General features: G+C 46.5%; 1 protein-coding gene across 3 annotated transcripts in view; it reads right to left on the bottom strand.

The window, feature by feature from the left end:
• The window catches only part of LOC121453331 (methylglutaconyl-CoA hydratase, mitochondrial), a 95484-nt gene that overhangs the window by 9871 nt on the left and 59491 nt on the right, over window positions 1–26122 (bottom strand). The gene's annotated exons all lie outside the window — the stretch shown is intronic.

Genomic DNA, 26122 nt, shown 5'->3' with positions numbered 1-26122 from the left:
ACATCACTGCAGACCAGTAACAGTCTTCCTTTTAAAAGCTATAGGAAGACAGCCAAAGAGCACTCTGACCAGTTCCAGCCACAACCAGCAGCACAGCCACCCTTTGTACCATGTGCAGTCTGCAGGCTGAACTTCAAGGGGGTCTTGAAGCACCCAGAGACCAAATGACTACCTTACAATAGCTGCTTCCCACACAGCCGAGTGGACTCTGCAGGTCTCAAGTAAGCAGAGAGCTTGCCAGCAGGGTCCCACCACTAACATACCACCTGCTATCAACATACCATCCGCCATAACACACCGTCCTCCATCAACACACCGTCCGCCATCAACACGCCGCCCGCCATCAACACGCCGCCCGCCATCAACACGCCGCCCGCCATCACACGCCGCCCGCCATCAACACGCCGCCCGCCATCAACACGCCGCCCGCCATCAACACACCATCCGCCATCAACACACCATCCGCCATCAACACACCGTCCGCCATCAACACACCATCCTCCATCAACACACTGTCCACTAGCAACAAACTGTCAGCAACACGTCATCCGCCATCAATACACCATCCAAAGTCGTGATTCTCTGGAGAGCAGCAACCCAGAGAAGAGGCTGCGGGAAAGAGAGAATAACTGAACTACATGGTACCAGCTAGATCACTCAAGTAGCTCATGCCACCATACACTCTGTGACCATGTCTACTCTCCCGTGTGACACTCCTCCATTTCACTCCCTAGTCATAGAAACAACATGTTACAGATGATCACACACACCAAAGGCTGGGTCTCTTTCTGTGATGACTTATTATTCTACCTAAAAGAACAGGTGTTGTGTGTGTGTGTGTGTGTGTGTATAACATCACACAGTTGTTCTGCTAGAGGAATACACACTTAAAGGAGCCCCCAAGAGAGATACTCAGTGCTGGAAATGCAGCTTTCAACTGACAGTGAGGACGATAGTTGACCCCCAGCATGAGCTGTCACACAGTCAGGCCACTCCATGAGCTGTGTGTGTGTGTGTGTGTGTGTACATGCACCTATGTAAGTGGACATACAGAGGCCAGATAATCCCCTAGAGCTGGAGTTACAGGTGACTGTAACTCCTCTGAAAGAACAGCAAGCTGTCACTCTTAACCTCTGAGCCATGTCTCCACTGCCACCCCCCCCCAACACACACACACACACACACACACACACACACACACACACACACACACTTCTTACATCTCAAATGTTGAAAACCAATTATGCAACAGTATTTCCAAACTCAGCTTGGTGGTGACAGTGTCTTCACTAAGTTCTTTACCAAGAAAAAGTTTCCTCATCGCTATGACCGGATGAGGGGGCTGTGGCAGTCAGCGAGCCAGCATTGCAAAGGACTCCATTAATCAAAACAATGGCTTTCATCTCACAGGTTCTGCAGGTCTGGAGCACAGGAGGCCTTTGCTGTAGGCTTCCCCTGCCTCTGCCTAACATTCTGTCCTGCAGCAGTGAGCCAGGTGAGAGTGCTGACTCCTGGCATGGCGTAACTCAATGGAGTGATTCAACAGAGACAAGACATGGAGGGGAGGCCACAGTCTTAACCTCTCTGAGGGGTGTCAACTCGGAGTGAACCGCAGTGGCAGATCGTCCACGGGAACAGTACAGACCATGCAACACACCCTGTGTATCACTTCCTACCCCTTTCTCTAGAAAGTCTTCCGAGCACCTCCCAGAAGTTTACAATCATCTCCATCCTTCACAGGCTGAGGAGAGGGAAACAGAGCATGCTCAGGAGTCATTTTTAAAAACAACAAAGAAGAAGGAGCGGGGAGAGAGTAGTATAGAAGACGCTGCTGTCGGACAGCTCTTACAGAAGACGCACATGGTAGCTGCCCATGACAACAAGGAGTAAGGGATGAGGTGCACACACATGAAGAGCAGGGGCTTTCACTCAGTGAGGGGCCTGAGGGTTTAAGAAGACACAGTGGAGCACCCCTGGTAGCAGACACGTACTTTGCCTCAAACCCAACTACTACACACTTCCTTCTAACATATGTGGGGCGTTGCCATCGACCAGCAAAATATTATTGAAAAAGAAGAACATGGAAAAACATTTAATGTTTCCAAAATACAACTAAACAATGACTCAGAGATGAAGACATGAAAAGTTTTATTTTTCCTAACAAAACTAGGTCACATGGTGAAAACCGCAAGATTCTAGTACAGCAGGATTGTCATGAACACACAACCAGCATCCACTGAGAGCTGCCAACGCATCACAGCATAACACAATATCTGCAAGACTCCCAGGAGACCACACTGTTAATATGTTATGAGCGAAACTGGCAACCTGGGCTCACAGAGCTGCAATGACCAAACCATGCACGCATACACACCAAACACATATCACACACACACACACACACACACACACCACACACACACACACACACAGGCTCATGAGTGGATGGTGGCAGACCAGCTCACCTGCCTTCCCTCACAAAGCGGAGGCCAGAGCCTCACAACTGCCCGCCCTATTCTCTTTTGATGGACAAAGGTTCTGTGAGTCTAATGAAAAGAGAACATGAAGTTGGCTGTGTCATCTGGAGCCAGCAGTGACAGCGGCAGAAAGCTTTGAGAGAACAGCAGTGCTCAGCTCAGCCAGCAAGGGCTGCTGCAGGGAAGAAGAGGAGTCGCCTGTGCCTCCTGGGGGGGGGGGGGGCCTGGTTCCCACTCACTCTGCAATGGATACATCTCCCACTGTCTGTGGGTTTAGGGCCTGGCCATTGTTACAGCATCTCTATGAACTCTGAGGTTGTGTGCGTGGGACCTGTCCCAAGTGGAATTGCCCACTGCTTTGTGTTTTTTAAAGACAGAAAAACAAACAGCAAAATGAGCAAATTTAAGCAAGTAAGATGCTCGAGAGTCCACTGAGAAAAGCAGTGAGAATTACTGGTCACTGGGGGAACCACTGGCACTCTGCAACTGCTTTACATTAAGAAAGGATAAACACTCTCTGGGGCATAGCCCGGCAGGATGAGGCCACTCAAGTTATCGGAAAAAATTATTTTTGTAAACCATAACCAACTATTGGTCAGTTTTTGAAAACTCAGAGTCATAGCTCAAGAAAAACAGAAAAGCAGACAAATAACATAAAAACAAGATATACCACAAAATGCCTCAGTCTTTGTCCAAACCAGCAACAAGAACCACGTACAGCACAAGCCAGTGTCAGCTTACTGTGCCTACCCTTCAGGCAGCACTGCTAAAAGGGAGCCACCACTGCTTGTACATGGCGCTGTACCCCACCCCCAACCCACGGTTTCCCTTTCGGAGGTTCAGTTCCCCAAGATGTGTGCAGTTTAGTGGAAAACTCAGAAGTAGTTCATGGATTTACACTGCTGCAGCTTCGGGACAACTCTTGCTCCGTGCTGCCCTGCTTAGGACACGACTTCCTCTTCTTCAGTGTGCCCCACGGCAGCTGGGGACGGTCTACACCGCTGACAGTGTTCCCCTGCACCTGGTTTCTTCCATCAGTGCCTCCACAGGTATGTACCCAGAGGGAAGGCAGTGGACAGGACTGACCTGCTGTTTCACACATACGCTGGGGATCTGAGAACGCAGCCCCGCCAAGGGGCAACAGGTGTATTAGCAGTACCATTACTGTATACAGGTCAAAGCTGTCATAATAAAATGTTGGGGAACCCCACAGCACTGCCCACTCAGAGCCTTCCTTCTTAGAGACCGCTCATAAATAGACAGTTAGTTGAGCCTTAACACCCATTTTGGGGGCAGATTTTGCACTGTGATATTTCAAACTATTTTAAAGTACAGTTGCAAGTTAACCTGTCTAATGCTGACACACTTTGATACTAGCCGTATCTCACAGCCAGGCCCTCTACTACACTGCCGAATATATGAGTGACAAGCCTACAGACAGAGCAGTACCATCCCTGTCACAGTACCAGCCTGTCCTCAGAGTGCTATACCCCCTGCGGGTGGGTGTGCACTGCCCAGGAGGACACTAAGAGGACTACTGGGACACAGTTGACACTGTCACTGCTTCCATGTGCGAACATGACTATCTGCTACCACTGTGACACATACAGCTGAGGAGGCAGCGATGGATTTACGGGGTGTGTGTGAGTGTGTGTGTGTGTGTGTGTGTGTGTGTGTGTGTGTGTGTGATTAGCCCACGCTGTCAGTATTTTAAACAAAACCCTCACACTGACTGTAAACTTACAATGTATGTAAACTGCCAATACCTGCAGGGAACTTAGGTCATAACTAATTCCTCTCTATTCTCTTCAAAGTCTGTGGGGAAAAAAAATCTAGTTGAAAAGGCATGGGGGGTGGTGTGAATCAGTGTGGGCAGACTGCCCTCAAGAAGAAGAAGTAAAGCCAACAGAGACAGCACAGGACACACGTTTAAGCGAGGACACAGCAAGCTGGGGTTCCAAAATCCAGCCCCTCCTTCGCCTTGTTGGGTGGTTCCCACTGTGGAGATGAGTGCTTGCTTTTTACCTAAGAAGGGGAAAAGCCGGAAGAAAGCAGAAAATATTACAGTTGCCTGGTCAAAGGATGAAAGAAAAATCACATGATAATCTCAAAAGATGCAGAGGGCTTTCCATAAAGTTCACTTTCCCTTCATGATAAAAGCCTTGAAGAAAACAGGAAAAGAAGGACCATTCCCCTACCACAATAAAAGCTATGTATAACCAACCTAGAGCCAGTGCTACGCTGAAAGGGGAACCAAGGATGAGACAAAGGTGACTATTGTCTCCGAATACTCACAGGATACTTAGTGGGCCAGAGCAATAAGCAAGAGAAAGAAACAGGAGGGACCTGAAGGGGAAAGGAACAGTCACAGTATCCCCATTTGGGATGACACAATCTTACACAAGACCATAGGAGCACCAGGGAACTCTTTTATCTGGTGAGCACGTTCAGTGAAATGACAAGAGGCAAAGCGGCCTAAAGAAATCATTAGTCTTTCTGCATCTGGGACAAACAAGGTGAGAAAGCATCCTGTTGATAACAGCTCTGGAGTGAGTGAGTGAGTGAGTGAAGCACACAAATAAAATACACAGAAATAGACTTAACCAGTAAGATGGAAGATTTCTGTAAGAAAAACTTTAAGAAATGAAAGAAGACAGTGTAGGTGGAAAGACTTCTCATGCACGCAGATCAGCAAGATCAATGTAGTCAAAGTGGCAATGCTACTGAAAGCAATCTAGAGCCGATTCTTCACAGGAAAACAACCCTAAAACTCACACGTAAGCACCAGAGATTCAGAAGAGCCAAACCAATCCTGAGTAGAAAAAGCAACAGCGGAGGTATCACCATCACTTATCTCAAATTATACGAGAGAGTCACAGTGACAAACACAGCATGATAATGGACGTGCAGACCAACAAGACCCCACCGAGGACTCATGAAGAAGCCCACACATCTGTAGCCATCTGACTTTTGACAAAGGTGCCAAAAATATAATTGGAGGAAGAAGACCCTCTTCCACAAAATGCTGGGGAAGATGAACATCCAAATACAGAAAATCACACTAGATTCCTCTCACACCGAATTGAAATCCACTGATAATGGGGGTAAGGCCTGAAATTGGAAAGTTGCTAGAAGACTCTCAGGACACAGGCAGGCAAGGGCTTCCTGAACAGTACTCGACAGCTAGGAAGTAAGAGTGAGAACTGACGGTGGGGTTACATCACACTGAAAAAGCTTGGGACAGCTCAGAAAAAGGACAGAATGGGAGACAGGAGACGACCTTCAGCCATGTACCTGGTGGGCGTGTACACAGAATGTAAAAAGAACGTGAACTGTAACCCAAGAACCTCAAAGTAATCCGATCAACAAGGGCCAAGTGAAATGAATATAGGCATGTCTTGAGAAAGTCGAGCCCAACTGGCCAATAAATATGCAGAAAAATGTTCAATGTCCTTAGCTATGGGGGTAATGACCTGTCAGAAGAGGAACTACCAAAACAAAATCAAAAGCCGGAGAAAGCACACTGCAGTGGGCACTAAACCAGCAGAGAAGCAGTACAGAGCATCTGCAGGGAACTAAAACTGTCTCCGCCCTCTGGCCCAGCTGCACCACTCCAGGTATACCCACGGGAGCCAAGGAATAGACACGCGACACCTGCACATCTGTGCCACTGCAGTACCAGTCAGGACAGCCACGCTACGGAGTCAGCCGAGGTGCCAGTCAGCAGATGGCCTGCAATATACGTGAAATGAAGTACCCCAGCCATAAGAATGGAACTGAGGCATCTGCCACAAAGTGGGTGGAGCCGGAAATGTTACATTAAGTGAAATAAAGACAAATGTTGCGTGCTTGTCCCCTCCCCCCATGTCTAAGGTGGGAAACATGTAGAGGGGGGAACTACTTAAGAAGAGGAAGTGGACTAGTAGGAAGGGGGAGGGGGGACAAGAGGGAAACGAATGTAAGAGCAAAGCACACAACACACATTCCTAACACATCAGAATCCTGAAACTCAAACTCCCGAAAGCAAAACTAGCAGGCTAAAAATGTAAAGAGGGCAATACCTGAAATAGACACTAAAATGTCAGTCTGGCTAGAAAAGAGATGTGTGCAGTACACAAACTCAGAACACCCTGCTCACGTGTCAGATCGCTACCTAAGGTCGGAGGGAAGGGCAAGCAGGATCGTCACAGTCCTCAGAACACCCACCCTTAGTGACAGACAAGGCTATTCCAGTCTTGGGGACCTACTGAATGGCACACTGTGACACAGTGTGTGAAGCTTTTCCTTGTGACAATGTTTTAATAACAAAGAAAGGAAAACAAGCCCATGCATACCAAGAGGAAGTGGTGGATGGACACAGCATTGGAGAAGAAAACAAGGATGACGTTCATGCAACGTAAAAGCAGCTGCGGGAGGCACTCACAGACCAGATGCTGCCACACTGCTCAGGTGTAGGCAGGCGTTCAACTTCTTAAGAAAATTCCACAGTGCTTCTTAAATTGTGCCTATCGTTTTACATGAAGATGTCTACTCCCAACAGCAGTGCCCGTCGCTGTGGGTGCAGAGCTCAGGCCTGGCTGTGCTGAGTCCGCATGCCATACTGCTGATGGTCAGTATCTCTCCACGCTCTTATCTGCCGCCCTTCCACTTCTTAGGGAAATCTGCTCAAATCTCTTGACTCTTTCTTCAACTGGTTTCTTTAATTTCCAAGGAAATCTCAAATCTCTTGGCTCTTTTCTTCAACTGGTTTCTTTAGCTTTCCTTCTATTGAGCTCCAAGTGTTCTTTACATACTGCAGGCACGGAACTGCTCCATCAGTCATGCCCTAATAGTGTACACACTCCCCCACCCCACCTTAGCAGTCTTCTGACAACAGACAGTTTTCATTTCGATGGATCTGGCTGTCGTCCTGCAAGTCATGGGAAGAAGGGTTTCAGGACCCCTGGGGTTAGATGCGCACACAGTCTCAAGACCCTCATGTAAACATACAGCATATGCAAATGTATGCCAATCCTCCTGCACAAGCACAGGGCCTTTCTAGATAATTACATAACATAAACACTATGCAGGAGGGATGTACTGCTTGTGGAAAATGACAAGAAGGCAGTCTGCACGCGCTCACAACAAAGTCTCCAAATGTTTTTGGCTCAAGGTTGGGTGTACATGTGGAAGACGAAGGCTGGGATGCAGAAAGCCACCACATTTCTGCATTCTTTTCAAATGAATACTGCTTTGGTGCCTGAGAATTCAGAAATCTTACTTTCTAACTCAAGAACTACAACCTACAGGTTGAGAATGGCTGCCTGCTCCCGGTAAAATGCTGAAGGTCAGAGAACTGTCCGGGGTTTGCTCTCTTGGGGGCAGGTCTGTAGATGGAAGCATCCAGACTGTGGCCGTCCCAGCACACAGGGATTCTAAGAACTGAACTTGGGTGCTCACACTGATGGCAAACACACTATAGACTGATCCCAGTCACCACCCATTGGCTGTTTGGTACTGCCTAACTGTAGGATGGACCACTACTGCAAACAGAAACAACCTGGTAATGCATGCAGTCTCCCTAAAAAAGTTCACTTGTCCCACTCCACAGCGACTAACGGACAACAACCAGCAGCCAAGAAGCCGAGAAGCCGAGAAGCCGAGGAGACGCTGTTTTCTACTCTCTGAAAAATAGCCGCGGAGTCTGCCAGCTTATTAAAAAAGATAAGTTTCCAGGTTTCCAATACGCAGCTGTCCTAGCTAGTTTTACATCACCTTGATACAAGCTAGACTCATCTGAAAGGAGGGAACCTCAATTAAGAACATTCCATTTTCTTAACCAATGACTGATGGGGGAGGGCCCAGCCCATTGTGGGTGGTGCCATCCACGAGCTGATGGTCATGAGTTCTCTAAGAAAGCAGATTGAGCAAAGCCATGGGAGCAGGTCAGTAAGCAGCACCCCTCCATGGCCTCTGTATCATGTCTTGCCTCCAGGTTCCTGCCCTGCTTGAGTTCCTGTCCTGACTTCCTTTGATGATGAACAGTGATGATGAAGTGCAAGCCAAATAAAACCTTTCCTCCCCAAGTTCCTTTGGTCATAGTGTTCATCACAGCATAATCACCCTGACTAAGGCAACAGAGGGTCATGGTGTCTTCCACTCCATCTGTCCTTCCTATTGTAATCTAAGTCAGTACTATGCTGCCCAGGCTACTCTCAAACTCCTGGGCTCAAGTTATGCTCCAACCTTAGCTTCTGAATTAACCAGGCTCCTAACACTGCCACCGTGTCCTGCTGGTGATAGTTCCCATCTGATGACAGCCCCAAGATAAGCCTATCAGGCTGCACATGATGATGACATGTGTGACCCCAGTACCCAGAGATTGTTCACTCTAGCACAGAGAGAGACGGGCTCCCTGTGCCAGAGAACGTGCATACCTCTGGCTTCTGCGAAGGCAGAATGGCTAGATACAAAGAAGTCACTCCAGAATCCATGAGCAACTTCCTCATATAAGGCAAGCGTGTGAGGTCACTAAGACGCATGGGGTTCCTCTCCTTTGCCTGGGTGCCAGGTGCAGCAGCAGTGCTCCCCACCCCATAGGTGACCCCTAACATCTGGAGTGTCCTGGCATAGTCAAGTGGTAAGCTCTTCTAAGTTTTGCTAACTTGCAGCCCATCCTGCTCAGCGAGAGACTGCCTCATGTTCCCATCTGTTCTCCAAGCAGAAGCTGCCTGGGCAAGCACACCTTCTGCTTTGCATTTTCCATGAGGACTCATGAAGGAATCGCCTGTGGGGTCTGCACTACTTACAGAGGAGCTGGGCTTCTGAGAAGAGCCACTGGAGAGTGGTAAATACAAGTCAATCATGGATGATCAAGTATTCATTACAGAAGCCAGAGGTGTGGCTTCTCAAAGAGCCTGTAAAAGAAAAAGGGAAAGGGGGCCAAGTGTGGAGTACATGCCAGGACAGAAGGGCTTTGCTTTGCCCTGACTCCTGAGCCTGCTCTCTGGCTCCCTGACAACCCTATGGCCACTGTGCAATCCACTCAGGACAGAGGGACTTTCCATTTACTCCTGAGCACGCTCAGTGTCTCCCTGATAACCCTATAGCCTCCGTACATTCCACTCAGGACAGGAACAAATTCTTACACCGAACAAGCAATGGATGGTTCCCACTGCCCCCTAAGTGCTGTGACTATATGTAGTTCACCCTTCATGATCACAGGCTCTGCACTCAGACTCCAGCCACCACAGGCGGAAAATATTACTGAACACAAACGGACATTTGTCCGTCCCTACTCTGAATGATGCAGCCTACCAGGCAGCTACCTGCACAATGTAAGTAAGTACTCCAGCAACTAGAGGTGATCTAAAGTACAGGGCGGGCACACACAGGCCACATGCAAATATGCTCTTTACTGTGGACTGTGAGGTGTTCAGGCTGTGGTCTCCACAGGGGAGGGCTGTCCTGCGAGCACCCTCCAGCAAATGCTGGGGAGCAGACAACTACTGTGTGGTGAATGGGTAGGCCGTGTTTCTGCTCCAGTTTCTTCTTCAGCATCCTCTGTGGTAAAATGGCTCTTTAGGTCTAGTTGAGCTACCAAAGTTTTTAAGGGAACCTACGCACCTACCTATCAGTCTCTCTTATCTTTCTTTGGGTAATTTTTAACAATGCTCATCTCTGTGTAAGGAACAAGGGCACAGAAATAACAACCTTTAAAAAGAGGCTATGGGGAAGGACGAATACCCAGTTATGTGTATCAGGCACTTACACACATGTCCAACAGCCACATGGACCCATGACCCACACCAAGTCTAGGACCCGGCAGCAGGCACAGTGAGATGAAGGCTCACCCATCACCACCATGCTAACCCTTCTGTCTGAGAATGACATGACTGTGAAGTTGTCCTGCAGAGATTTAACCCACAGAACTGAGGACACAATGGAGACAACGAGGTAGCCAATGTCCACCTGGAGACAAAAAGAAGTCCCTCTGAAGATCACACCACCGAGTACTGGGTGTGGGTACAGCACGTGTGCTGACTATACCAAAACAACAGTGTCACAGACTGTGCTGGGGATGGGACCTTTTCAGACTGAGGCATCACAACCATCTCAGTTTGCATTCTCACCCCTGGACTGTAGTTGCTCATATCCAGTACATAGGTGGATGTAATGGAATAGGCAAAACTTCCTATTTCATTATAGTTATTACTATTGTTTTCTTGGTTTATTTTTTAATTTTTTTCCTTTAAATCTAATGTACGGAATTTGTCTGTAGCTCACTGGTAGAACAGTGTCTAGCATGTACAAAGCCCTGGATTCCATCCTGGCCCCATAGACAGACAGACGGGCAGAAACAGACAATCAGATAGTTTAAATATATGATTTTCAAAAGGTATAAATGGGATACATTACTTTTTAGAAAATAATTGATCAAGCAATCTTTTTAAAAAATTATTTTACCATTCTGAATATGTGTGATGTGTGACTAGTATTTATGTATTCACGTGGGTGTGAAAAGTGCACGTATAGGTGTGCACACACCCTCAGGCTGGCACCAGGTGTCTTCTTCTATCACTATGCATCCTGTGTTGATATGGAGTCTCTTACTGAGGCTGGACACCAGACCAGCTGGCCTGATCTCATGCCTCTGCCCGTGCTGAGATTACAGGTATGTGCTGTCACACGCCTGAAGAGCAAGCACTCTAATGACAGAACCATCATCCTGGCCCCTTGTGTAATTGTCCAGTTAGGGTCATTCTAGCAAACATGGACCTAATTAAAACCTTCCACCTCAGAAGAGCCACTGCTTAAGGGAAACTGGCAAAACTAACTCGGCAGTTCAGTCTCATGTTTACTAGGACAAACTGAGGGGTTGGAGTGTGTGCGGCTCCTGCAGAGGACCCGGGTATGGCTCTCGTCACACATCAGGCAGCTCACAACCACAAGGAACTCCAGCTCTAGCAGATCTGATACCCTCTTCTGGCTCCGTGGGCATCTGTACACATGTGTGTATGAGCACACGCACACAAAATTTACCATGAATATTTGAAAAGAGATGCAAAGTTGGAATTCTACACAATGTACACAAAGTGGACAAATAATTGGAGTGGATTAGACGTTCTGGTTTCAGTAACCATCTCATCCAAAGTCCACGGGATCTACTACAGAAACCAAGCCTGTGTGGAACACCTTGGTCTGTTCAGTATGCAGACACAGTCCTCCAAACACCTACAAAAACAGGAAGCAGGTTATGGTGTGCGACTGAAACCTCGTCAGAGGGCTGGAGATGGCTCTGTGTTTAAGAGTGTGTGCTGTTCTTGCAGAGGACCAGGTCGGGTTCCCATCACACACATCATGCAGCTCACACACTTTGACTCCAGTTCCAGGGCATCCAACACAGTTTACTGCTGTGAAATAATCCTTTTGTACACTGTGAAGATTTGTCACTTGGATTGGTTTAATAAAAAGCTGAACAGCCAATAATCAGGCAGGATTTGGGGGACAGAGAGGATGCTGGGAAGAAGAGCAGAGATATGCAGTCGCCAGCCAGATGGAGAGGAGAGGAGGCAGCATGGTCAGTACACAGTAAAGGTAATAAAGACACTAGACAAAAAGTACATTGCTAAAAATGGGTTAAGTTATAAGAGGTACTTAGTAATAAACCTAAGCTATCAGTTGAGCTTATATAATTAATAAATAGTCTCCATGTGCTTATTTGGGAGCTGACAGGCAGGACAGAAAAATCGGCCAACAGTCTAACTTCCAAGGGCACTTGAACACATGTAATATATATAAAAAGCCATACAACATAAAAATTATTTTTAATCTAAAACAAACCTCTCAAGGAGAGATACAAGCTTAGGCTATTATTTCAGGAGACCAAGGTCACACTGGGTGTTAGTCAAGTCTGTCAGGCCCCTAATACAGAAAAGTGCCTCTCTGCTCCTACTGCATGTTGGGAAGCTCACTTCAGTGGCTACATGGCCCTTAGAATTCCAGGTCCCCTGAGGAGGACTACAGCCAGGAGCCTCACAAGCTGAGGCAAAAATTTCTCCCTCACATGTGTCTCCTGTGAAGGAACTGTTCAAACCTTTTCAATCAGCTTATTAAGATTGCCTAGGCATATCACCTCTGTGGGTATTCCGTGTCCACTGGCCTCAGAATAGAGTTCAGAATTGCCTTCCTCTGCTGCAAATACCAGTTTTGGTTTTGTTTGTTTTTCAAGACAAGGTTTCTCTGTGTAACCCTGGCTGTCCTGGACTCACTGTAGACGACGCTGGCCTCAAAAGATCCACCTGCCTTGCCACTGCCTCCCAGATGTGCACCACCATAGCCCGGTTATTTTATTTCTTTTTTTTTTTAATGGAAAGACATCTCACACATTTTTTAAAATGTGCATTAGTGTTTGGCCTGATTTTATGTCTGTGTGAGGTAGCTGGACTGGAACTTGGGTTATAGTTCTGAATTGCCATATGGGTGCTGGGCATTGAAACCAGGTCCTATGAAAGATTAGCCAGTGATCTTAACCATTGAGCCATCACTCCAGCCCCTACCAATCACATCTTAATGATAGAGAATTCAGCAAAACTCGAGTAGACAAACTAGAAATATGTTAGAAAAATTAACATAAGAAGCTAAGAAAGAGGAAAGATAATTGCATTTCTAACGAATTAAAATGGTAATAGAACCTGTGTCCTTTCTGGTATAAAGATTCATCCATTAATAAATCAGCAGAAAGAATGCTGTAAATGTGCGGTCTTGAGCACAAAGGTCTACTGCAGATCTTGTGAAGGCAAGCTGTAAATGTCCAGTGTCCTCCCAGTTAACACAGTACCAGCAGTTGCCATGACTGCAGCCGCCCTGCCACCAGCCTGCATCAACCCTCACGGCAGCCTGCATCAACCCTCACGGCAGCCTGCATCAACCCTCACGGCAGCCTGCATACTGTCATTTTATCCTTGGACCAATACACATAGTGTGGCTGAAGGCAGCTTCCAAACAGAAGATCCGTGTTCAAAACATTTTCAAATGCAGCTTTGATCACAACTTTAAAACTTCAGCACCTGCAATGCAACTGTGCAGGGAGCCATCCCCTGCTGTGCAGGGACCAGTGACATCAAGGTGCTTCTCCAGTTCACCCTCAGCAGCTTGGCACGTGGGGTCTGAGCTTTGCCCTACAGAAACTCAGCTGGTAACCCAGCCGCAGGCACTCACAGAACAGGCTGACTAAGGTAACAACAAGCACGGTAATGGACGCACACGTCTGAAACAGAAGGAAGATAGAAACCATTCTGAGGACATGCGTGCATCTGTCCTGACGCACAGTCTCTCTGATTAAGGAAGTGCGTCCTGTGCACACACACTGTTAAAGCAAGGATATTCAATCTCCCCTGTGAGCTTAATGGAGCCATAAAAGGACATTTTTATTTCAATCAAATGCTAACTTGGCACATAGTGAAGTTATCATTTAGTAATGACCTTTCTTATTTAAAACCAAGTATAATATACATTAGCTTTGGAAAATGTCATTTTCTTTCTCACACTGGAAAACCAGCCACTTGCTCGGGAAATGGTGTACACGGATGTGGCTGTTAGAGGACCAGCTCTAAGTGCTGGCATTCATCTTCCATTTTACAGGAACTGAATTTAATCAAATTTAAATAATATTGTATACACATCCTGCTTCAGTTTTGTCTTATCTTATAAACAACAAAGACTGATCATTTGTAGTACTTGCAAGTGTTTGAAATTGCTTTCGGTTGCTCTATTAAATCAGCCAGTGAGGCTTAGACTGTAAACTAAATGTACATCTGCCCAGACTGCAGTAATCAAACATACAGTCTGTTTAGTGCATAAATGATGCTTCGTGAGGTTTGGCTAAAGCAGCACATTGACACAAACCATGACAACTCTAAGAAAACAAGCAGGTAACACGGCTGCCCCCACACAGTAAAGGACAGAAGTGTGCTCCCGATCCCAGACAGACACCAGTGAGCCACCTTACCCGCCCCCACCTAGAACTGGCTGTAGGGTACTCCTGGCTTGTAAAATGCAAACTCATTTGTGGGGCTGAAGGTAATGTTCTCCTATCAGGTTCACACTGTGTCACAGGACCATCCAATGCTGTGGGAAGCCTAGAAAACTGCTGGTATTGTGCTGTGTGATCGGCTCCCCGGGCTATGCCAGGGGAGCTTTCCAGAGCTGCTACTCTAAGAAGGAAAAACCAGGATAAGGACAGCAGCAGCCTCTGCCACAGGGGACAGGGTTGAGGCAGATAGCACTATGGAGGGAGACAAGGAGTCCCCACCACAGAGAAGAGGGGGAGCTCCCACCTCACAGTGCTGCCCGAGGAGCTGCAGCAGGGCTGCACCCCACTCAACACCCTCTTCGGCCAGAGCAGCAGCTGAGGAGGAGCTTGGGCAACTTGTGTGTAGTTGGCATTTGGGGGGGGTGCCAACCAGCTCCCAAAAAATGACACGGAGACTTATTAATTATGAATGCTCGGCCTTAGCTTAGGCTTGTCCCACTAGCTCTTCTAATTTAATTTAACCTGCTTCTAGTCATCTATGTTTTGCCCTGAGGCCTTTTACCTTCCATTCTGCATGTCCTATTTTCCTACTTCATGTCTGGCTGGTTGGCCCCTGGCATCTCCCTGTTGTCTCTTTCTCTTCTGCCTAAATTCATCCTCCTACTTACTCTCCCTGCCTGAAGTTCCGCCTGTAACTCTTCCCTCACTACAGGCTGTTCAGCTTTTTATTAGACCAATCAGGTGCCTTAGGAAGGTGAGGCAAAACAGCAACACATCTTCACATAATTAAACAAATGCAACACATCTTTGCACAGTTAAACAAATATTCCACAACATTTGTGGCAAATGTTGGGATCACTGAACCATTCGTTCTTTTTGGTTAACATGTTCAGTGTTAAGTGTTGTGAATGCCACATTATTTATTGGATTTGATGATTTCTGAACATTTCAGAATTCCACATGTTTTCAGAGTTATGATGTGTGTGTGTGTGTGTGTGTGTGTGTGTGTGTGTGTGTGTATGTGTGTGTGGCGCTTTCTTTGTTTTGGGCAGGAAGGCAATGAAGACCCTGTACGATGTGCTGGGTATGTTCCACACCCTTGAGGCTCTCTTCACAAATAAGCTGTCGCAGCTTGGGGTCTTCTCTGTGAGAAAACCCTTAACCGTAATTGAAATTTCATTTAAAAAGTGTGGGCATTCTGCTTTCTGTTTCTTGGTTTGGTTTGGTACCTGTGCCCTACAAACAGTGAGCACAAACTCCACAGCACAAGCCAGTACCTGTACCCTGCAAGGTGGCTTGGCTCCCCCGACAGTCTTCAGCCCTGGAGCTGTGAAGAGGTGGCTGCCTTCCCATCCTCACACAGGCAATCTCTCTCTCTCCCAATGTAGTCACCTTTTCTGTTTTAACAGACCCGGCATTGGGTTATTAATTTTCCTGCCATTTCCATAATTTGTTCCACTTAGCGCCCTCCCAAAGGCAGGGGTAACAGAACCTTTCTCACTGTTTCTCCCTTTCCAGACCTGACTGCTTCCCTAGCAAAGGTTTTGCAAAGCTGTCCTCCCCTGTAAGCACCGTTTAACTGTTACCCCAAAACAGTTCACTCTTTCCATTTCATTCACTTCGAAGTATTTTTTACATTTCTCTTGTAAAGGCTTCTCTGGCTCAGAGATGACTAATAAGTGTTTTCATTTCCAGGAATCTAGGGCTGTGTCATATTGTTTTCTGTCACTGATTCTGATGGAGTCAGAGTAGATATTCTGCATGATTTCAACTCTAAGTCGTGGGTAACTCCTGGCTCATCACTGGGTTTTGACGACTATCTCACGTGTGTGAGTGGGGGTGTCGTGACGGCAGCCCAAGTTCCTAGGTCTGCAAGGGTTATCTTGCTTTAGCAACTAGAGTCACCAACTTTAGAGGAGTGTGTCCTCCCTCTCTGTAGTCTTTTAAACAGTCTCACTACGTTTACCAGGCTGGCTTTAAACTCACAGCAACCCTCCCCGGCCCCATTCTCTTTTTTCACTTTGTGTATTCTCAAGTTTTGTTGTTATAGCCGCCTGAGCACAGGCTTGTTTGTGTCTTCCTGACAAAGTTGCTCTGTTGTTAAGAAATGTCGCCCTTCGTCCCTGGGAGCACCCTTGCTCTCTGCTGTTATGGAATGTCGCCCTTCGTCCCTGGGAGCACCCTTGCTCTCTGCTGTTATGGAATGTTGTCCTTCGTCCCTGGGAGCACCCTTGCTCTCTGCTGTTATGGAATGTTGTCCTTCGTCCCTGGGAGCACCCTTGCTCTCTGCTGTTATGGAATGTTGTCCTTCGTCCCTGGGAGCACCCTTGTTCTCTGTTGTTATGGAATGTCATCCTTAATCCCAGGGAGCACCCTTGTTCTCTATTGTTAAGGAAAGTTGTCAGTCCTTCGTCCCCGGGAGCACCCTTGTTCTCTGGCGCTATGGAAAGTTGTCCTTTGTTGCCACTCCAACTTCCCTGTGTCAGCAGTCGGCACACACACTTCCACTCTCTTCTGTAGCCTGTCCTGCCTTGCCGGGAGAGCACCCCTTAGAAACAGCACACAAAGGCGCTGTTTCACCATCAGTCTGATGACCTCTTCCTTTGAACTGCATTCTGTAGAAAACTTACATCAGTGAAACGCAGTCTTGCTTATGCATCCAATTTTTAGTTGTCATCTGTTCATCCCGCTTTCCATTCCACTCTGCCTTCGCTGCCTGCTTATCAACAACTATATGGTTTTGCTTTGCTGTTGGTTGTTTTGTTTTACTTTGGTTTGTTTGTTTTGCTAGTCTATCTGCAATGTCTTTCTCGGTGGATTTTGTGGAAAAACAAAGCTGACAGAAAATGATATGTTTATATTTTAAATCTCCCAGTGACACTACCCGAATACGTTATGTACACTGTAAGTTTTTAGAAAGGAAAACATCAGTTTCCACCCATTTTGGAAAACTCTGCCCAGCATTCCCTTTCATGACTCTCACTGTCAGCTATGACTCCAGTTCTGTCAGGCCTGGATCGGATGATCCGCAGCTCAGAGGCTCTGTCCACTGGTTCTTTCTGGTCTTCTCACTGACATTTGCTTCAGAGAGTCTCTATTTCTGTGCTTTCAAATTCACCAAGCTTTTCTTCAGCAGTATCTGATTTACTTTTAATTTTGTCTTGCAAGTTTTCTGCTTTAAAGACTGCTCCACATGGCTTTGCCTTCTAACTCCCCCTCCTCCCACCATGCTTACCTTCTGCTCCTAACCTCTTGAGTTTTTGAGCCCAGCCCATGATGATTCTCTACCTTTATCAAAGGTCATATTTCCCCAATTTACTGGTTGTATGGCCATTGGCTTCTTTTCTGTTGGGATAAAAATTCTGACCAAAGCAACGTAGAGAGGAAAGGATTTATTTGGCCTACACTTCCAGGTCACAGTCCATCATTGAGGGGAATTAAGGGCAGGAGTTTGGAGCAAAAACCGCAGAGGAACAAATGTTGCTTGCTGGCTTTCCCAAAGGCCATCTAGCTCCGAGGACCTCCTGCCCGGGAAATGGCACTGTCCATGAAATGCTGCTGCCACAGTGGGCTGAGCCCTGCTCCATCAACTAACAATCGAGACAATCCCTCAAAGACATGCTCATAGGCTAATCAAGGCTAGTCCAATCTGGGCAGTTCCTCAACTAGAATCCCCTTCTTAGGGAACTCTAGGCTGTGCCAAGTTTGATAGGCAAAGCTAACTGGGGCAGACGATATATGATTTTGCTATGTGCTGGGTTATGCTATATTCCCATAATGCAATTTGGATGGTGTACCACAGGCAGTTAAATTCCTTGTTGAACATGTGGAACCTCCAGATTTTAAGGTTTGATGGGACATATCTAGAGAGCCCTTGCCTTGACCCATTGGCTCTCCACTTCACCCAGTATGTTTAACACACAGGCTTCTTCAGCCACTTCAGACCTGGTTCACTCTGGAGAAGTCAGGTACTTTGTTTGGACTTGTACACGTTAACATACAGCAACACATCCTAGATTCAGCAGCAAAGTCAAGGTCACCCTGGTTTAAATTTCTGGAGCTTCTCTGTGTGCATGTAGTATACAGAAAGGTCCCAGGATTTCCCAACTAATACCCTCCAGCCTGCGGCACACTTCCGATCACACATCTAATGCACTCCGGCCGGCAACACAAAGCTGCCGGGATTTCAGGGCTTTTTATTGGATCACAGGCCTGTAATATTTGTATGTAGTATCTGAAAATAGCTGTTTTATAAATTCGCCCAATTTCCTAGGCATTTAAGGTTTAAAGTCAAACTTGGTCTATTAATTCAATGTGGTTAGGGACAGGACAAAACTGGGGTTCTGAAATGCACTAGAATACGGGGTGTTTTTCTCTGATGAAGAATAAAAAATGACTATATCAGCCAGTGGTAGCTCAGGGGACTCAGCAAAAGGCTCAGCTGAGGCAGTAAACAGAGAAGAGCACGCACGTCTACCACCCACTCCACTCACGCTGCTCAATCGGCACCGGGTTCTCTGAACATAAGCATCAAAACATCAGTGCATAGCATCTTCTCTAAACACAATCTCCAGGGCTGCATTGAGACGGGTTCTCTGAACATAAGCATCAAAACATCAGTGCATAGCATCTTCTCTAAACACAATCTCCAGGGCTGCATTGAGACATCGGGGCTTAGCATCTTCTCTGAACACAATCTCCAGAACTGCACTGAGACACCAGTGCTTAGCATCTTAAATGTTTGGCTTAAAAAGCCACCTGCCCATCTGAGATTTACATTAGTTATACCTGAGATAATTTTAGCCAAATATTCTTTCTAATATCATACTTTAATGTAGGTTAGGTTATGAAGAAGTACCTGAGAGTGGCAAAAGCATTTAAAGAGGTGCAAAGCCCTGGCTTGGCTGCTGTTACCCCCATTCCCTTTATACCCACTCACTGGAAAGCATTATCTCCATGGATGAGAATAGGACCCCAACATGTTCCCCAGGGTGGATCAGCACACAGGAACAACCTAACTGCTCCAGTCAGTGAAACTACAGGACAGCTGCCCAAGCCAGCACTGTTCACAACATAGGGCACCTTCCACTTCCTCCAACCTTCAACGCTCTCCACTGAAGACCAGAATAGCAACTCAGACTAGGACAGCATCATTAATGAGAGCGCTAACTTGCTCCATACTATGCCCTCAGTGACTAGCCAGCTGTTTTCACAAATGAGTCTCAGCCAGGATGAAGGAGTGAAGAAACTATGCTCATAGTCACATGACAAAAGTTTGGAGGAAGGTACACAAGATTCACTCACACTTGAAAAATAAAACTTATGAATATCATGGCAACAAGCTAGCTTTCCTGGGTGCAGGAAATCAGTGCTTCTGATTGAGGTTCCATTGTGCTGTTCCTAGCTGGCTCCTCTACCAACCCTCAGGGTAGGAAGAGACAAGGGCTCCTGAGTCAACTCCAAGTAACCAATAACATTTATCTGATGCATGGAATGTAGAGTGAAAGGTCGGAGCCCATTTCCTACCAATCCTCAAGCCAAAAATCCCAGCAATCTCAAAATTTCACCAATCTCCACTCTGGACAACTCCTCTCCAAAAAACCCTGCTGCTTCTGCCTGAGCAGAGGCAGCCACCCTTGTGTGTCTCCCCATAGATCTCTTGAGTAAGGTTTGTTGTGTAGTATGACTGACTCTGTGGCATTCTTTGGCTTCTGACTGCCAGGATACCGTTCCCTTGAGAGCTGCAACAGTTCCACAGGAGTAGCCTTTGCCCTCGGAGCTGTAACACTTCTATGGAATACAGTGTTCAAGGATCCTGACTCGAGCCTCCACCAGACCGACATGACCACAGTCTCCCAGAGGCAGAGCACTATTTCCAGACACAGAGCGTTAGGTTCAATACAGGACAGAGAACTGTCTGACTTGTTACTGCTCACATTAAGAAACATGACTGGAGGAGGAGGTCCCACTTTACTGATTTCCTGAGGTGCCATGAATGTATTCAAAGAGACAAGTGCTCCTCCCATCACATCCCATCGCGCAGAAGAAAATTTCAGAATAGTCAGAATTTTTCATTCTGGTAGTTACCACTGGTCCCCTAAATAGTACACTCATCTGGAAGTTTCTGAGTTTAACACTTTACACATCCATTTGGTCCTCTACTTTTTATCACAACTAATCTCCCACCACTACTCCTATGTTCAGCACCTTTACTAGCTGTGACTGTAAACAAATAGAACACAGCTCAGCTCCCAGTTCACTAAGGTCACCCCACTGATAGCCTGAGCTTCAGAGGCTGCCTGGGGTCAGTTTCCCCGTCTGCTTTCACAGTGGCTAGACCTTGCTCTGCATGCCTTGAAGGAAACAGCAACCACAGCCTCATTGCTGACCAGAGTAACAGCCAGCCTCTACACTAAGATATCCAAGTACTACATAAGGTCCAGGCAGGGGAGGAGCTATAGTTATATCTTATGTTTACAAATCCAACCGTCAGGACCTCCTGGCCACCCTAGGAAATTAAAACGGTTCTAGCTTACACTTTTCTTGCATATTGCTTTAAAGCAGAGCCTTCCTTCCTCACAAGTAGAAGTTGCCTATGGTCTCTTCCTGGGAGCCTGAGTTCAACCCAGTCTGGCTTGAGGAGTCTTTGGTACTCCTGGCTCAACATAAGTGGTGGGCTGAATGAGAATGGCCCCCATAGGCTCCGATGTTTAAATGCTTGGTCCCCGCAGTTGGTGCAACTGTTTAGAAAGAATAAAGAGGTATGGCTTTGTTGTAGGAAGTGTGTCACTCGGGGTAGACTTGGAGGTTTCAAATATCACACCATTCCCAGTTAGAGGTCACTGACCCAGTGCTGAACATGACATCAATGGTACTCGTTTGGTGGTTTGAAAACAGACAGCCTGCTTTTCCTTCTCTCAGTGACTTTACAAATGCAATGTCTCCTTTCCATCGACTGCAAATGCCTCGGGTTCTTCCACAGCTAAAGAGGTGTCTTTGCCATCTCTGAGAAGTACACTGTCTTTCACATTATGCTATTTCTTCCCTCTCTTTACTTATCACTAACTTTTTAAGTCAAAAAACCTGTATTTTAATTCTAAAATATCTGTGTGTACACACACAAACACACACACACACACAGAGTCTTTGCACTTCATTTTTAAATGTTTTCCAGTATTCCTACTTACATTTTGTAACTAAAAGAACCTCTAACAAGTATACCCTGTAGAGTAATCATCTGTTTCTGTCTCACTGTTTAAACAAGGCTCCTGTCAGTCCTGTGATGTCACAGGATGCGTCCTCACCTGAGAGCAGAGCTGCTCCCCAGCTGTGTGACAGAGAAACTGAGTACCCCACATCCTCCGTGCATGTAAGTCCCCCTTCACCATGTGCTCTCCAGTCCAGTGTCTGGAAGCACAAAGCTGATCAGGACACAACAACAGAGTCCCATCTGCTGGCTTTAGGTCCGGAGAGTACCACAACAACCTGCACTAGCGCCATTAGCAACCTGGAGCCTAGGGAGGTGCCTGCCACACACCAAGCATTTGTAGCACATATGCAAAGAATACATGTTACCACGATGCTGTCAGATTCTGGATCTGTTGGGAAAATGGAGTCAACCTTAAAGGACTTAGTATATGGGCAGGATCTGGCTTTCCTTTTGGAGAATTAAATAATCACCACAATTACAACATGCCTCTCAATCAATAAATGGTGTTAAGCCCAGTGCCTGCAATTCTAAACCTTCACTAACACAGAGCAAGTCCCATTTTCCCTTTGCTGACATGTTCCCTTTTCCATGTGCTTATCCTATATGAACAGCCAGCCAGGTAGATTTATTTGAAATCTGTGGTGTTAATTTTTTGCAGTTCGACTCCTTTGGGTCCCATCTGCTGCACCCCAAGAAGATATGTGGGAATGATAACTCAGCTGAGGAGGTCCGAGCATCCCACTGCAATGCCCCTCGCTGCTAATGGTTTCAGGGGTCTGCTGTGCTGAGTGCCCCCAGCAGGCAGAACAGAGAGGTGCTTCCCTTGCCCTCTAAGGCTGCTACAAGTTCTTGTCAAAAGACTGCTTCCTATCCCTCTGTTCCACCCAGGACTGCCCTGGTACTCACACATCTACCTTCAATACAGGGCTGCGCTGGGCTTCAAATGTCAGCTCTAGGTCATTAGGAGGCTGCCAGGGGGGAGGAAGACTCAAAGTCCATGATGGTGCCACCTCTCACAAGGGTCAGCTGTGACTCTACTCTTCACACTCTGGTCCTGTTTCCCTCTGCAAGCTCTTCACACGGGCGCACTGGTTTGTTCTGTATGTGAAGCAGGAAGCTCACCCCCAAACACTGAGCTATACTAGCCAAAGCACTACTCCATGGGTGGCTCCTTCCTGTGAGCCACTTCTATAAAGGACAACTCAACCCTAAAACCCAATGCATCTGGAAACTCAGAATGTGCAAATACAACACCCGCTGGGAGAAACAAGACGGTGTAAAGATCCCTGAAGGCTTCCAGTTTTAATGGCAGTATACTAGCTGCAGCTATTTCAAGCCCTTTGCTTTAAATAAACCCATGCATGTTGTATTGTGGTACTCTTAAATATATCCGGGGCGTGATGCCTTATACACCATCTAAGGACAGATCTAAACCATTGCATACTATGATTTAGATGCTTAGCATTGTCTACATATCTGAGAAGACATCTTCTCGTGAACTCTTTCACAAAAGATGGGTAGGCTAAATGCCAACGGGATCTATCTGAGGTAGGAAGACATGACTGAAAACGAGCAGCACACAGCGAGCCCTCGGGGTAAATGGACACGTCCACTTTAGCTCACACTCTCACTCCAACAGCATGGTTCTCCCAGCAATGGTTCTTCTCGGGAGAAAACCCTTGCCTCCAGGGGGAACTATATATTTTATTCTGAATGAACTTCAAAAAGTAATGTTGTAAGTGTAGCCATGTTCTTCTTACCTAGACAGAGTCACCTTAAAGAAAACAGCAAGAGGGAAAAGGAGACTGGGCTTGTTTTAACAAAATTTCATCACATAAAAATTCAGTACACGACACACTTAAAGAGTCTGACTACCTATTTATAAAACACAGCCAGCATCCAGTGAGCAGCTGCAGCTTCCCATGCCAGGCTACCGGAAAACAACACTTGCCAGACCTCACAAACCACACCTCTAAAACCAAGCTACCACGTGTGGTGGTGAGCGCCTGGTTGGACACACCTGTCTATGGAAGAACCTATCACTGTGACAGCACCATCAAGTCTGGCAGGAGACCATGTGTAGTAAAACTAAAACTTTGCACTACATTCTGAAAGGTTTTATTTCTTGGCTTCTTGTGTTTTAAGGCAAAGTCTGTGTATAAGAGCAAGCCGGCTACCAGCATGTTAGGAGAAGGGTCTCATGATATTCCACCCCTAGCTGAGGAGCTGTTGGCAACTGATGACTGGGAGAAGGGGCCATTTTCTTCATGTGCCATGAAAAGCTGCCCACAATCCAGCAGATGATGCTTCCATGCCCACACACATACAAACAGCACTAAGTGCACTCAGCAAGTTTTTATCCTAAAAAAAAAAAAAAGAGTACATGATGTTGGGTGGGAAAAAATGGTGGGGATCAGGAGAGGAATTAGATAGGAGGGGATGGGATAGATTTGATCAGTTTGTATGTATGCATGCCTGAAAATCTCATAAGTAAATTTAAAATACACAAAGTCTCAGGCTGGCCTGGAACTCACTATGTAAAAGAGGTTAAGTACCAGGATTATAGGTGTGTGTACATCACACCCTCTGACTTTGGAAGCACACATTTCTTAAACCAATTACATTATTGCAAAGGTGTCAGTTGACGCTAGTTAGCATAAGGGAAAGAGGATTTACGGAAGGTCCACAGAATCAAGGAGGGGCTTCTGAAGTGATAAGAGTAGCCCACCAGACCTCAGCTACCACAGTACTCCCCACTGGAAGGCCCAAGGGCCAGGATGGAGGATGCAAGGTTGCCTGGTCATGTGTGAAGACTCAGATGGGCTCTGGTCCCATCCCCACAGAAACAGGTCTGTTATGCAGGGAAACTAAGTTTTCAGGAAACATGACAGATGCAGGACTCCAAAAGACAGGTAGAGAGCTTCAGGAGCATTTGGTCAGCAACAATGAAACACTACGCAGCATAGCACACAAACACCACATTCAAAAGATTTAAAACAGATGTCCCACATTAGGCTAAATAATGGATGGATTGATGGATGGATGTTTGGAATCTTTGCTGGTAAATTTGAGTAAGAGTTCTACTCGACAGACTGGCATAGCCTGCCCGCTGCTGATCAAACACCATTGTACACACCCACACAAATGCACCTGTGCAAACTACCACCGTGACACACCCACACAAACATACCTGTGTACACACCACCGTGACACACCCACGCACACACTGTAACACACCCACAAAACACACCTGTGCACACACCACTGTGACACACCCAGACAAATGCACCTGTGCAAACACCGTGACACACCCAGACAAATGCACCTGTGCAAACCACTGTGACGTGACACACCCACACGAACACACCTGTGCAAACACCACCGTGACACACTCACACAAACACATCTGTACACAGTCCACATGAACTCACAAACTGGCATTTCTCACTTGACCACTTGACACGGACAAAAGCAGGTATGTCTCAATGCTTCTAAAAATGCCTACCTACATCTTGCAAAGATTAAATATTTACAGAAAAGCCCAACCGGAAGTTGGGTGAGAAATAAAATAGATGGCTTACTATCAGACTGCCTCATTAAAAATATTAATGTATATTAATTAGAATTCATGTACCTAGGAAGACTGAAATGTTCACAGTCCCCTAAAGAAACCTTATAAGAACAGACTTTGATGGGCAGGAGTGGTGCACGCCTTTACCCAGCACTCAGGAGGCAGAGGCAGGCAGATATCTGTGAGTTTGAGGCCAGCCTAGTCTATAACACAAGTTCCAGGACAGTCAGAGCTGTTACCACAAAGGGGGGGGGGGATGGGTAGAAACCAACCCAAACTTTTCTCCAAAATAAACACAAATCCTGTCCAGAAGCTCAGAAGAACAGTGCCTGGAGCCCACGTCTACGGAGCTGTGTGGGGCTGAGCTGGAAGGGCTGAGCTGGAAGGGCAAGAAAGCTACATCTGAGTGCAGCGGCATTCATCCTCTCTCCATCATACGCCACTTTACAACACAGTAAATGGGAAAGCGTGTGCCTCCAAATGGTGACTGTGGGAGCAAGCTTGCTGCAGGACAATTAATGCATGCAGCTGGTGTCAACCATCAGTAAGTCTCAATCACTGCCTGACAGCTCCAGTAACAGCTCACTCAGAGTAATTATAGCAAATGGTGTTCGGGCTTAATGTTCTGCCTTTTTTTTTCCTGGAATGTAATCAACAAGATATTAAGATTGCTTCTGCTTAGCTTTTCTTTAATATTCACACTGACAAAAATAAACAGTCATCAGACACTTAGTGAAAAGTATAGGAGAGCATTTAATAGGACTGGTCCTATGACTTTAGTAAACATGTATGTCTGCTGCATAGTAGCTTCTATTAGCCCTTCCATAAAGAGATGCACACTTCCCAAATGC

Source organism: Microtus oregoni, unplaced genomic scaffold, assembly GCF_018167655.1.
Source record: "Microtus oregoni isolate MIOR12 unplaced genomic scaffold, Mior012 000011F_ref0000422, whole genome shotgun sequence".
Lineage (NCBI taxonomy): Eukaryota > Metazoa > Chordata > Mammalia > Rodentia > Cricetidae > Microtus > Microtus oregoni.
This window is presented reverse-complemented; position numbering and strand designations above follow the sequence as displayed.